At 36.9% G+C, this 13,051-nt stretch overlaps 1 non-coding gene across 1 annotated transcript; it reads left to right on the forward strand.

Moving 5' to 3' along the window:
* Positions 1-9,291: 9,291 nt before the first annotated feature.
* LOC128293537 (small nucleolar RNA R71) lies at positions 9,292-9,398 on the forward strand. The gene has a single exon (XR_008283718.1). It is a non-coding gene; the product is annotated as a small nucleolar RNA R71 (small nucleolar RNA).
* Positions 9,399-13,051: the final 3,653 nt, after the last annotated feature.

Below are 13,051 nucleotides of genomic sequence, written 5' to 3' on the forward strand. Positions count from 1 at the left end.
CTTGAGATTCCTTTGTTCAAAATATACAAACATCACATCCAAAGATGTTAGGACACGATGTTTTAAATCCTCATAACTAAAATTATCTCATGATTTTGAAAATTTATTAAAAGGATATTTGGTTATTTAGTCAAATGAAAAATCAGAAACCAAGACATGTTAAGGCACTATTTTTCAATTTCTAAACACCAAACATTGCCTTATTTAAGAAAAAACTTTTTCAATTAAATGAAATATATTTTTAAAACAATGAATAATATAAAACTTAATAAAAATAATTTGATATAATACTAATAAAATATAAAAGAGAATTAAAAATCAAGGAGATAGGGATTAAATAAAAAAGGTTGAAAACGAAGATGAACAAAGAATAAATAAGAACAAACCGTAGAAAATAAGAATGCAAGAGGGAGAGAAATTTGAGTGAATGCTCTCAAGAATTCTTATTGCTTCCCAAAACTCAAGTGTAGTCCAGTTGTTTTACAATGAGGGGAGAGACCTCTATCTATAGTTGGGCCTCCCCAAATCCAATGGTACAGATCAATTACATCAACGGTTAAGATTAAAGGATAACTACAAATTAAATCTCCAAGATTACAAAATCATATCTTCTAAGATTATATATCATATCTAAGATTGCAATCATATCTACGATTGTATCATATCTAAGATTGAATCATATCTAAGATTGCAATCATATCTAAGATTGCATATCATTGAATATTATATTTCCATATGAGTCAAACTTGTAGATGGACCTTAAATCTTTTCAAGTAATGGGACATTCCGATCGGGCCAAATTATATTTGTAATTCTGGACTGAACTTGGACTTCATTTTTTTTTGGACTTATTTCTGGGCCCGGGCAAAATTGAGTGTCTACAGCTGAAATAAGAAGAAATGACATGATGAGCTCATCTATGCATATTAGTGATTTTGTCCTAACCAATTTGGTTGAATGATTGTGAATAGGCAAAAATTTGCTAGTTTGCTAAATTGATGGATAATTATTTTATATGTGATTTACTTGTTAAGCATGATTGGTAAGTGTAGTTTTAGTTATATGAACTTACTAAGAATATAATGCTTACTAGGTTTATTTTCCTATTTTATAGTGCTCGAAGCTCGTGAAGGTTGGATTCGGGTCAGAGCAATCATCACACTATCGACTCCATGATCTTGGTATAAATGATAAACTTGTTTAGATATAATGGCATGTATAGGCTAATGTGGCCAAATGATGAAGTAATATGTTGATTTGTAAACTAGCCATTGGAATGGCTAGTAATATGTATCTTGAGATGACTTGGTATGGTATGGTGTTATATGATAAGTTTTATATGTTTAACAAGTTAAACAACACGTTTTATGAGACATATTTTGTGAAGTAAAGAAAAGGTAAATTTATGAGCATGATTAAGGTTAGTAATATATCAAATTGGATGATGGAAATTTGTTGGATTGGTTGGCATATACATGTAAGTTTCATACAGGAAAATGGTTAAAGTTAGGCAAGAAATAGGGCTATGAAATGGCCTTATATCGTCTACACGGGTAAGACAAATAGGTATGTGTCTAGGCCGTGTGTGACGCACGGCCTAGGTACATGGGTATGTGATCCGGCTGTGTGTCCCCTACACCTTAATTAAATGAAACAGAATGCTCAATATTGGTCACACGGCTGGGACACGGCCGTGTGTCTTGGCTGTGTGAGAGACACGGTCTAGGGGCATAGGCATGTGCCCTAGCCGTGTGAAGTTTGTAGTTATTTTTGAGAAATTAATTTACCGCATGGCCTAAGCACACGGGTGTGTGCCTTAGCTGTGTGCCCCTAATTCGTTGATGACGTCATAAACAGAGAGTTACACAGGCGTGTCCCAAGTCACACGGGCGTGTGTAATCACACGGCCTGACCACACGGGCGTGTGTGGTACTGTTCATAAGTGAAATTTTGAAAATTTTTCAAAAAATTTTATGAGGTTTTGATTTAGTCTCGACTCGTTTCTAATGTTCATATTGGTCCTCGAGGGTCCAATTAAGGGACGTTATAAGTAATCTCAAAAAATGAATAGTAAATTATATGTTTGATCTGTAAATGTTCTGTAATGATCAGTAATACCCTGTAACCCTGTTCGACAACGAATACGGGTTAGGGGTGTTACAAACTAGCCGAGGTTTGTGAATAGTTGAGAAGATCGTGTTGGTAGAATGTTGAGAAACAACTTAGACCGCCTAATCCAGAACACAAGTATGATTTTGATGAAAGGGTTTGTCCCTATAAATATGAAAACTACTTGGTTTTAGAAATTTTTATTTTTTGTTGTTTAAAAAAATCATTTTCTAAATGAATGTTTCCAACACAATCAAGATTGATCTCTAATTTCTAAATTTAATAGGTCACTAATAATTACTTGGCCTTTCCAGTCCACAGCCAAACCTAGTGCTTTTCTAATCTCCCAAGCTTCTTTGACAAACTTGTGCAATGTCTTTCTTCTTGAACATTTGAATCTATTGAGGACTCACTGAACACATTATTCGATAATGACGTGACACCATTTTATGTTTACTTATTACATATAAAAAAAATTGAACCCAAAAATGGAGAATAAGACAAAATTTTGTGTAACTGTAAAGAGATTTTTAGAGAGGAACGATATTTACATCGAGATTAAGTGTAATGTTTGTGTATTTTGCGATTATCACTTAAAGATCCTGAAATTTGTTGATGCGATTTGGAGTTTTTGCTTTTATATTCTCAATGGTTAGTCTCTTTTTCTGATTTTGTGTGTTTTGGCTTGAAACTTTCTTTTTCATGGTTTCTTTTCTGATTCGGGGTTCATTTTGGAAATTCATTTAGAAAAGTAGCTAGGGTAGGAACATTAGAGTTTTAATTTCTTTTGTAAAATGAGCATTTACCGTGATATCTAATGTAACACCCCTTACCCATGTCCGAGGCTAGGTAGGATACGAGGCATTACCGGACTTAAAATTTCATTCGAATTAAAATCAATCAAACACATGTACATTGTCCCTTCTACGGGCCTACGAGGCCCAAAACATACATCAGGGGTGATTCGAGACTAAACCGGGAACTTTAAAAACTTTTGGGAAACATAGAAATTTTTATCATGAAACTGGGTCACACGCCCGTGTGGGTAGGCCATGTGGTCACACACGACCTTGTGGCTTGGGACACGTCCGTGTCCTCAGCCCGTGTAACTCTCTGTTTATAATGTCAGCAATAAAATAGGGTCACACAGCCAAGGCACAGGCTCGTGTCCTTAGGCCGTATGTCACACACGGCTTAGGCACATGCCCGTGTGTCTACCCATATGGACAACTTTGAGGCTATTTTTCGAGCCATTTGCCACCCTCAATTTCATACACAAATGATTACTTTTATTGGCCATTAACATGGAACATTTAGACAATTAAACATCCACAATTATAGCTCAAGCATGACATTTCCACAACAACATACACATACATAATACACCATTCTTATCAAGTCTAAACCTACCCAATTTCTTGTAATATGCATCATTAGAATTGCTTCCATCTTACACATTTAAGTCTTAATTATCACCAAGCTAAAATGACGATTTCCATAATCAAGCATTCATGCAATATAACACCATCCATCTCTAGCAAACACCCACCACCACATCATAAAGGCATTGGCACATGCAAGCATGTATAATGAGATTTACAACACAATAATCAACATAAGCCACATCTCATGGTCCTACACAAATTGAACGATAAATCATTATAGGCCATCACGTTAGGCCACATTAATAATGACATAATTACAAAAGACAAAGCCCTATACATGCCATAAACTCAAGTGCTTGAATACTTATAACCCAAGTGGTAGCTTGATAGCGTGATAGAATCTCCGACGATTTCCAACCCAAGCTAGCTTACAGACCCTACAAGAGATGAGAAAGGAAGGGGAGTAAGCTATAAAGCTTAGTAAGTTCGTATGAAATAATAAGCAACTTATTAACATGCTTTTTTCAAATTCTAACAACGTGTTTTCAAGGTGGCACAATCATAGTTGCACATAATTCTATTATTTGCTCATATTCCAGTCAAGCTGTCTACTCGAGTCACAATTACTAAATTATTAATAACTTGAGCTAAAGAACTCCAAATTAGGATTCGCTAAATGCCTTTGAAACTAGACTCATATACATTCCTATCATAAAATTTTCAGAATTTATGGATTAGCCAATAAGTACAGTTTATTTTTCAAAGTTACCCTTGTTCTGTTGTTTGACAGTTTCGACCTTCACTAAAAATTAATTATCCCTTAGTACGGGTTTTGGATGATGTTCCCATTTGTTTCTCTTAAAAATAGATTCATCAAGGATTTTAAGCATATAAATTATAACCCATATTTATTTTTATTCAATTTTAATGATTTTCCAAAGTCAGAACAGGGGAGCCTAGAATTATTCTGACCTTGTCTCACAAAAATTTAAATATCTCATAATATAAGATTTTTTTGCTTACGTCATTTCTTCTATGTGAAACTATGCTCAATAGTATTTAATTTCATATTTTATTCAACTTGTAATTTGATTTTCATAATTTTTGGTGAATTTTCAAAGTCGGATTGCTGTTGCTGTCCAAAACTGTTTAGTGCAAGAATAATGGAAACTAAGTTCATCACACCTTCGTTTCTTTTAAATTAGAAATATCTATGCATTTATAAACATACATCATAGTCCACCAAATTAACACAACACCATTTCACAATACTCATGGACGTACCATTCATGGATTTCATATTCAATTGAGTTTCTATACATACCTGTACTCATTCGTAATGCAACTCATATTCATTCTTACCATTGGCATACCCCATTGGGATTATCGTCAAACTATTCCTTAAACTACCCATTGAACACTCGGAATACTAATGGATACTCTGGTGGTGGTAGAGGTTCATTAGTCTATAAGTCCTACGCCAAAAGAATATTATATCTTGTGGTAGCTATGGTCGTGGTCGAGCAGGACATGGCAGTCGTGGAAAACCTTTTCCGATGGAGTTTTTAATTCCTATGCTATGGTGAGCTTAGGAGCTCTTTATAACTGTGACAGAATCAAGAACTTTTTAGGAAATATAAGGAAGCATAAGTACTCGTAATGGAATAGCTGAAATTGATAATTGTAAAATAAAAATTATAAAACCTAATAAAATAAAAAAATAAAAAGTAGTCTGAAAAAGATAAAAGTAAAAACATAAAAATAATAAATAAAAATTTTTAAACATCTTCATCGCTAGATGGTTTGCGAGGTGGGGGTGGCAATGAGATGTGGAAGTGCTGACAAATCTGGTGTAGTGTAGCATCAATGTGATCGAAGTGCTGAAAACACTGGTGCTCGAATCAAGTTAGGCGCTTAGAGATGTCAGCGTATGAAGCCGCCACATGAACTGGACGAGAAGGAGGTGGTGGCTGAGTCGGTGGGTCCTCGTGATGTTGAGGGACATCATCAGTAATATCCTTCGGGGCCTCCTCCTCGGTGGATTGGGTGAGACGATATTGAGGAGGGTAGGTTCCACGACGCTTTTCAATCATCCTCATACTTAGCATGCTCAAGATGCCTTGTGGAGACATCTGGCCAATGAGGGTGAGGGAGGATGATTAGACTGCTATGTTGAGGAGCCCGAAGTGTCGTGCTAGTCGAGTCACGTAGAGGCCAATGGAGATGACTCCCTTCTGATGTCGCTCCGTCTGATGGCAAATGGCAAGTACGGTGAAATAGGCGAGGTTAAAGACGTGCCTGTGCGACATACACCATAAGTAGTATATGTCGTGCGTGTTGACAACGCCAGTGCTATCTCTCCGTCTTGTCAAAGTGTGAGATAAAATAGAATGTAGGTACCTTAAGGAAGAAGGGAGAGCTGATGCCTTGGAGCAACTAGGGTCGTAGGTGGTCGAATGTGGTACTAGCACGTTCTAGCTCCGTGAAGGAGATTGATGGATGTGGCGGTTGAGAGTGTCAAGGTCGTTCTCCTTCATGAACTCTTCTGTATATAGGCCCAATGCGATACTGAACTCAGGGACGCTAAGCCTAAATTGGACCGTTCCTGGATCATCATGGTTGGTCATCACGGTCTGAAGATGGAAGGTTGAGCATAGTTCCATCGTTGGCTCAAGATACATTGGTTCGACGATCTCAAAGAAAAGCCCCTAGGGTCTGTGGTAAGGAGGGCCCGTATTACATTTGCCCATTGGACCTGCTCAAGTGCGGCCCAGTCAATATAGCAGCCCGTTTCCAAGGGTCGGGCTTGTAGGATTTGAAATAATTCCTCCTGATTTCCTGGTGGAAATTGGAGGAAGAGGTGCCGGATTTCCAAAGTGGGGCCTGAAGAAGATAATGCCCCTTTCCTTTTCTTCGAGGTGGCGACGATAGTCTTTTTCCCACGTAAGCTTGACATTGCATTCCTGCAAATGGAATGACAATACTATCATGGGGCTTACATACTAGATTAAAAATAATGAACTAACATAATTAAGTATCAAGTTATGATGATGGGTAAGACTATGTTAAATATGCATGTGGGTTTTAAAGCATGAAACCTTAAGAACAAAATGGGTGAATGTAGCATAATATATTAACTAAAAATGGCAAATTTCAAGTAAAAAGAATAAGCATTATTATCATTTTTATGAATATTTACTCAATATAGGCAAATGAAGCAAAAAAAATCATGGAATAAGTAAACTAATTGAATAAAGTAGAGAGAAGAGTGTAAACAAACGTAAGGGAGGTGCTTGAGTCGTTGAGAACACTGTTGTAGACGGCGCACGGGCGTGGAAGGTAGGCCGTGTGGACTTCTAGCTGCTAGGGTTAGGGATTTTGGGTGAAGAAGATGATGAATAGTGAAGGGTATTTATAGATTTTGGGACACACGGTCAGGGGACACACCCGTGTTCCCCAATTTTTGCCCTTGTGTTTCGGAAGTTTTAAATTTGGGCGTGTCTGATATTCAGCCCACACCCGTGTTCCTTGGGTGTGTAGGTGCACACAGCCGTGTCGCATGGTCGTGTCTTGCTCCATTCGCTTCTCCCACGCCCGTGTATGAAGGTTTACGCCCGTGTTGTTTTGGCAGGTTCACCCACAGTTGCTTGGCACGAGTGTGTCACACGCCTGTGTTAATTTGACAGGTTCGACCATGGTTTCAAGGCACGGGTGTGTCGCACGCCCATGTTATTTTGGCAAGCTCGCCCACGGCTATGTTGCACGGCTGTGGAGATTTATCGCAACCCGTGTTTGGGAAAAATTTTACCCTATTTTCACAAGGTCTACGACACGCCTGTGTTTCTGGTCATGTGGTCTTTAGAAATCCTGCATTCCATAATTCGATGAGTCTGTTAGATGTTATAAAACTAAAATTTAAAGAAATTAATTTTGTTAGTACTCGGGTTACCTCCCGAAAAGTGCTTATTTATAGTCTAAGCTTGACTTACCTCCCCATTGAATGATCATGGTGGTTTGAGGAGTATGTACTCCTCATTCCTGCTATGAATATCATCAAAATAAGGTTTTAGCCGGGTATTGTTTACCTTAAAAGTGCTGAATTTGGGGTGACTTACCTCGACTGTACCAAATGGGAAAATGCTAAGTACCGTAAGAGGAATTTCTTCATTTGGTTTGGCAGTGTCAGTGTGAGGATCTGTGGCATCTAATGAAACTTTATCTCCAACCTTAAGTTGATTTGGTGAGGCATTGAGCTCATTCTGGTGTAGTTTTGGTTTACCGTGTTTTCTCGGTTTAAATGTCAACCATTCATCTAACTCCTCGATTTGTAACCTTCGTTCTTCATGGGTAGATGAGTTCACCTGCGCCAACATCAATAATTGTTCTAGCAGTTGCTAAAAAGGGCCTTTCCAAGATTAAAGGAACGTTACTATCCTCTTCTATGTCTAACACAACAAAATCAACTGGGAATATAAATTTGTCAATTTTAATGAATACGTCTTCAATAATACCCCTAGGGAATCTGATAGTTTTATCTAATAATTGAATGCTCATCCTAGTTTGTTTGGGTTTCCCTAGACCTAGTTGTTTAAACAATTTGTAAGGCATAACAGTGATACTAGCCCCTAAATTAGCCAACGCATTATTAACATCTAAACTACCAATTAAACAAGGAATCATAAAACTCCCTAGATCTTTTAGTTTGTTGGGTAGCTTATTCTGAAGAATGGCTGAGCAAACCGAGTTCAGCTCCACATGCGACGTTTCATCTAACTTTCAATTATTTGCTAGAAGCTCCTTTAAAAATTTGATTGCATTTGGCATCTGCGAAAGTGCTTCAATAAACGGTAAGTTAATATGTAGTTTCTTTAAAAGTTTAAGGAATTTACCAAATTATTCATCTGAGCGGTCTTTCCTTGTCGCATTGGGGTATGGCACATGAGGTTTGTATTCTGTACTTACCGATTTTCATTCGTTTTGGCCTACCTCATTCTCACCTTCACTTACCACCGGTTCTAGCCTTGGTTTTGCAACTAACCCTTCCTCATCTCGAATGGAAATTACATTGAGTTGCTCCCTTGGATTAGATTTAGTGTTGCTTGGTAGGCTACTTTGTGGTCGTTTAAAAATCAACTTGGCGAGCTGTCCAATCTGAATTTTGAGCCCCTGGATTGATGCTTCTTGATTTTTTAGTGCCGTTTCTGTATTCTAGAAATGAGTCTTTGACACCAAGATGAATTTGGTTAGCATCTCCTCAAGGTTTGGCTTTTTCTCCTGCTGGTACGGTAGTTGCTAAAAGCCTGGAGAGGGTGGTGGTTTCTAATTTCCTTGGCTTCCCCACAAAAAATTTGGGTGGTTCCTCCAACCTGCATTGTAAGTATTGCTATAAGGATTGTTTTGAGATCGAGGATTGTTACCCATGTAATTTAACGTCTCGTTGTCCATGTTGTGGCCATAAGGTGGGTATTCTAAACTGCTTGATCCACCTCCACTTGCTTCGCACTGCATTATTGGGTGAACCAGTGAAGAACTAAGAAAACCATCAATTTTCTTATTCAAGAGTTCTACTTGATTAGAGAGCATGGTGACCGAATCGATGTTATAAACACCGGATATTTTCGTTGGCTTTGTCCTCATGACTTGCCACTGATAATTATTCAGTGACATCTCCTCTATAAATTCATAGACATCTTTAGGTGTTTTATTATTGATGGTTCCGCCAGCGGTTGCATCAAACATTTGTCAAGTCGAAGGATTCAAGCCATTATGAAAAGTTTGAACCTGTAGCCAGAGTGGTAACCCATGGTGAGGGCATCTTTGCAAAAGGTCATTGTATCTCTCCCATGCATCGTAGAGTGTTTCTAAATCCATCTGCACAGAAAAAGATATATCATTACGTAATTTAGCCGTTTTAGCCGCGAAAAGTATTTTAATAAGAACTTTTCGATCATTTGTTCTCAAGTAGTGATTAACCCTCGTGGTAACGAATTCAACCACTGTTTAGCTTTGTTTCTCAATGAAAAAGGGAATAACTGATGGCGAATGGCGTCATCAGAAATGCATTAATTTTAAATGTATAAAAAAACTCCAGAAAATTTGCCAAGTGAGTGTTTGGATCCTCATCCTGCAAACCATCAAACTGAACAAATTGTTGTATCATTTGAATTGTGTTAGGTTTCAGTTCAAAGTTATTTGTAGCAATAACAGGTCTAACTATGCTTGATTCAATTCCTATTAAAGAAGGTTTAGCATAATCATACATAGTATGCGGAGTAGGATTTTGATTAACAGCAATCGCAGGAGGTAGCGGATTTTCTTGGTTTTCAGCCATCTTCTCGGTGGTGGTTGAAGTATCGTCCTCTTGCTCTTTTGTGTATCGTAAGCTTCGCCTTATTTCTCTTTGGTTTCTGCGAATTGTGCGATCGATCTCACTATCAAACAATAATGGTCCTGACGGGTTTCTCCTGGTCATAAGCTAGAAAACCTGTCAGAAGAAAATAAATGAAGAATTAGAAAAGAAAATAAAAGTTTAAATTGCAATAAAAGTAAAATGGCTAAAGTAATAAAAATCGAGTTTTCCTAATATCCTAGTTCCCCGGCAACGACGCCAAAAACTTGATGCGTGATATTCGTAACAGGTTTTAAATATTTATAAATGAAACGTTCTTGAGACTAACTTATTATCACAATTGAGGGAAGTGTACCTATCGAACAGTAGTATAGTTCAGCAAGACCAGATTGTTGAACCCAAAGGAACTACGAGTACTAGTATTTACTTCTTTTTTATTATCTAGCCTAAAAAATAATAGGTTTGGTTATCTAAACTAATTACTAATAAAGAATGCACAGAAAGAAAATTTTGGAAAATACTTTTGGGAAAATTTGATTGATTGAGACAATACCTAAGGAAAAATCCACCTAGACTTCAATTGTTATTTGACTCTGAATCGGACGATTTTTTCATTTGACTTGATCCGTAAAAATCCTTAAGTTATATTATCATCTCTCTCGAGACTAATAACGTCTAAACCTAGGTTGAATAATTGAAATCTCTTTCTAATTAACACTCTAGAATTGCATTAACTCAATCTATGGATTCCCTTATTAGGTTTCACCCTAGTCCGGCAAAATCATCAACTCCGCTTAATTATGATAAATGTACTCTTAGACAGGGTCTATTCCTCCTCTGAATAAGAGCTAAACTTGAATCAATATCCTGGAATATCAAAACAAGAATTAAGAACACATAATTAAGAACAATTCAAATATTTATCATACAATTCAGATAATAATAACAAGATCTGTCTTAAGTTTCATTCCTCTTAGGTATTTAGGGGTTTAGTTTATACTTATGAAAGAAAACATCTCAAAAGCATAAAGATAACAAAACATAAGAAAACCCAAAGCTCCTAAGAGAATTTGAAGGGAGATATTCAGTCTTGATGATGAATCCGGCTTCTGAGATGGATCAATCAGCTTTCCTTAGGCAATTCCCTCTTCCTCCTCTGCATCCCCCTTTTCCTCCTTCTTTAGGATGTATTTATAGGCTTTAGAATGCCTAAGAAACCCTTAAAAGTGCTCTTTTCTGAATTTGACTCAACTTGGGCTCGACAGGGACACGCTCGTGTGGCACGCCCGTTCGCACTTGCTCCAGGCCGTGGTCGAACCTGTTAAATGGGCACGGGCATGTGATCTACCCGTGTGAAGAGGTTCAGGTTGTGCTAGAGCCTGTTAAACCTACACGGGCGTGTGTTCTACCCATGTGGTAAACTTTAGGCCGTGCTGATTTCCCAAGTTGGCCCGTTTTCTCCGTTTTTGGCCCGTTTCACGGTCCTTTTACTCTCCTATGCTCACCTAAGTATAAAACATGAAATTAAAGGATTAGGAGCATCAAATTCACCAAATCTAAGGAGAAATAATCCATAAAATGTGTTAAGCATAGGGTAAAAATATGTATAAATTACGGTTTATCAATTCTCTTTCTCAGCAGCAATATCCACCTCCGTGGCTACATGCAACACTGTCACCTCCGCTTTTGTCATATTCGCTCTACATTAGAATCAAAACTCAAAACTTTGCAAATCAAAACTTACTGAAACACAAAGCTGCAGAATACCCGGAAAAGGTAGCAAATATTAGATTAAGAGTAATAATAAATATTCATCTATTATATTATATAGAAGTAAAAAGACAAAAAAAAGAGTGCTTGATTCCATATCAAACTCTTCAAAAAAAATTATTATTTGTTATTTCCAAAAATTAATTATTTGTTTTAAATTTTAAAACTGAATTTAGCTCAGAAATTAAATTAAATTATAAAAATAATTATTTTTTTATAAATTTAAATTCTAATGTAATTAATTTAACACTTTCAGTGCTATTAAGATTTTTATTTGGAAATTAACTCACGCCATTGTAATGGGTGTCATGTCATTAATTTTTTGGGTAAATTACACCAACAGCCACTCAACTTTGAGATAGTTTAAAAAATAGTCACTTAACTTTTGAAAAATAACAAAACAGTCACTAACGTTATCGAAAAGTGACAAATTAGTCATCCATTAGCATTTTCTATTATAGGCCTAACAGGACAGGTGACGTGGCTAGTTAACTTATCATGTTGGATGAGGCAAAGTTTCAGTTCAATCAATCAACTTTAAAAAAATAACAAATCAGTCACTAATGTTATCGAAAAGTGACAAATTAGTCAGTCATGAACATTTTCGGTTATAGGTCTAACGAGACAGGTAACGTAGCCAATAAATTAGCTAATGTGGTTAATTAACTTGCCATGTTAGACAAGGCAAAGTTGAGTGACTATTTTTTTTGTCCTTCCTTTTTTGTTTTTTCATAAATGGCCCCATATTTTTACTTTTTATGTAAATGACCCAATATCTTTATACTTATTCTTCTCCATCCCAATAATCATACCGTCACTGTCCCTACCACAACCATCTTTAGCTTCACCATCACTAACCTCCAAACTACCACCCTATCTTTTTTTCTTTTTCACCCCCCAATAGAGTAGCCACACGGTTGGGATCCGATTGTCTTTTTCTATCACCCAAAGTCATTAACTTTGAAAAAACTAGATCGAAATGGGATGAGATTGAAGATAATTTTGGGTCAAACTATCAGTACCCACAACCAAACCGGTGAGGAGAAAATCCTCCAAAGCAATATTCAAGCGATTCAAGAACCAAAATGAATTGGATTTGTCGAGATCTTTATGGGATATAATGATATAAACAAAAGATTCGTTGATTAAGCTAAACAAAACTAACTTCATTGCCAACATTATCAAGTTGCATAAAACAAAATCAAAAGCAAAACAATGGGAACGTCCAGACAAACCAAACAATCGATTGAACCCATGATTTTTGGAAAAAAAAGGAAATAGTTCCTCTAAAGGGACAACCAAATGTCGACAAGTGAAATTATAGGTTAGGTAAGTGATTAGTAAGATCCCAAAGTTGAAATCGGACTAGGTATTGTAGCAAAGGAGGATGAGAGATGGATTCGAAGAAGAGCGGCGGAGATGGTCGGCAACGAAAGTT

This window comes from Gossypium arboreum, chromosome 5, assembly GCF_025698485.1.
Source record: "Gossypium arboreum isolate Shixiya-1 chromosome 5, ASM2569848v2, whole genome shotgun sequence".
NCBI classification, from domain to species: Eukaryota; Viridiplantae; Streptophyta; class Magnoliopsida; order Malvales; family Malvaceae; genus Gossypium; species Gossypium arboreum.